Genomic DNA, 2,500 nt, shown 5'->3' on the forward strand with positions numbered 1-2,500 from the left:
GCAAGCCAAGGCCAAGCGAGCCATGGCACGTCGGATGATGGCTCCAGCTGGCGCCCCGGCACTTTCTGTGGCATTGATGCTCGGTTTCAAAGACAAACGTGCGCAGGGCCAGGGGACCGCGGATGACTGCTCGTGCTGGCCCCGTTGGGCGGCATTGATGGTCGGTTGCAAAGAAAATGCGCGATTGCTCGTGTCGGGGCCTGGCAAGCCAAGGCCAAGCGAGCCATGGCAACGCGGATGATGGCTCGCTAGTGCTGGCGCCGTGCACAGTGGCCTCGCACACTCGCCCTGCACGCTTCCCTTGCACGCAGCCTTGCACACTAGCCTCGCATGCGAGCCTTGCACCCTAGCCATGCAAACTAGCCTTGCACGGTAGCCATGCACACAAGCCGTGCACATTAGCCATGCGCACAAGCCCCGCACACTAGCCTTGCGCACAACCCTTGCACACAAGCCATGCACTCGAGCAATGCACACAAGCCTTGCACTCAAGCAATGCACACAAGCCCTGGACACTAGCCTTGCACACGGGCCTGGCACACAAGCCTTGGGCACTAGCCTTGCGCACTAGCGTTCCACATGAGCCTTGCACACTAGCCTTGGACACTAGCCTTGCACACAGGCCTTGCACACTAGGCATGCTTGGGCGAGCTGATCCCGCATCAAGTCGACGGGTCTAGGCATTCTTGGGCGCAGATCCCGCATCGTCTCGTCGCGTCTGGGCGCAAACACGTCGCGTCTCGTTGCGTCTTCAGAAGTCGTCGCTAACAGCACCTTTGGTTGCCACTGGTGGTTAGGCTGGTTGGTTGCGCAAACCCTATAGGAGGGTGGCATGCTGGTGGGCGTTTTTGCCCGGATAGGCACTAGAATGTGCAGATTTTGGGCGTTTTTGCCTGGATAGGCTAAGGAATGGGCATGCTTTGGGCGTTTTTGCCCGGATAGGCACCGGAATGCTTGGCCTTGGCTTGTCCTAGCAAGGCATTGCTGGGTTGGGCTCCCTTGGCCTTTTGGGCGCCTTGGACGATGTCTTGCGAAGACCATGGGCACAAGGCCATGGCATATGGTGAGGAAAGGACCACGGTTGCCAAGGTTAGGCACCGGAATGCTTGGCCTTGGCTTGCCAAAGCAGGGCATTGCTGGGTTGGGCTCCCTTGGCCTTCCGGGCGCCTTGGACACTGTCTTGGGAAGACCATGGGCACAAGGCCATGGCATATGGTGGGGAATGGACCACGGTTGCCAAGGCTAGGCATATAGAGAGGAATTGCATTTTTGCCCGGATAGGCACCGGAATGCTTGGCCTTGGCTTGCCATAGCAGGGCATTGCTGGGTTGGGCTCCCTTGGCCTTCCGGGGGCCTTGGACGCTGTCTTGGGAAGACCATGGGCACAAGGCCATGGCATATAGTGAGGAATGGACCACGGTTGGCAAGGCTAGGCATATAGAGAGGAATGGACCACGGTTGCCAAGGTTGCGCAAGTTTTGGGCATTTTTTGCCCGGATATGCCCAAGTATGCCCCGATAGGCCCGTTACGCCCCGGTATGAACGCGTATGCCCGGATAGACTCGGTATGCCTTGGGATACATGCGTATGCCCCGATAGGCTTGGTACGCCCCGATATGCGCACGTGTGCCCCAGTAGGGCTCGGTATGCCCCGGTATGTACGCGTGTGCCCCGATAGGCCCGGTATGCCCCGATATGCACACGTGTGCCCCAATAGGGGTCGGTATGCCCCGGTAGGTACGCGTGTGCCCCGTAATGCACGTTTCGCAGATCTCCCCGCATGTCCCGCCCCTATATGTAATACTTACTTACTTACTTACTTTCTTTCTTGCTTGCTTGCTTGCTTGCAATGGTTGGGAGTGCCCGGCATGCCCCGCTGCAGAGACCAAGGGCGCAATGACTTGGCACCGCGGATGCCGGGACTCCGGCACTTCCCGTGGCACTGATGGTTGGTTCCAAAGACAAAAGGCCGTGCAAGGCCACCGCACCGCGGATGATTTTGCTCGTGCTGGCGCCGTTGTGTGGCCAAAGAACATGCGCGAATGCTCGTGTCGGAAGGGTTGGTGTCCTGGCCCCGCGGGTGTCACGAATGCTCGGTTGCGAAGACCATGGGACCAGAGCCATGGCACGTCGGATGATGGCTCCAGCTGGCGCCCCGGCACTTTCTGTGGCATTGATGCTCGGTTTCAAAGACAAACGTGCGCAGGGCCAGGGGACCGCGGATGACTGCTCGTGCTGGCCCCGTTGGGCGGCATTGATGGTCGGTTGCAAAGAAAATGCGCGATTGCTCGTGTCGGGGCCTGGCAAGCCAAGGCCAAGCGAGCCATGGCAACGCGGATGATGGCTCCAGCTGGCGCCCCGGCACTTTCTGTGGCATTGATGCTCGGTTTCGAAGACAAACGTGCGCAGGGCCAGGGGACCGCGGAGGACTGCTCGTGCTGGCCCCGTTGGGCGGCATTGATGGTGTGTTGCAGAGAGCATGTGCGATTGCAAGTGTCGG

This window comes from Tasmannia lanceolata, unplaced genomic scaffold (assembly GCF_043159265.1).
Source record: "Tasmannia lanceolata isolate RefF3 unplaced genomic scaffold, GAP_Taslan_0.1 ptg001345l, whole genome shotgun sequence".
In the NCBI taxonomy this organism is placed as follows: Eukaryota; Viridiplantae; Streptophyta; class Magnoliopsida; order Canellales; family Winteraceae; genus Tasmannia; species Tasmannia lanceolata.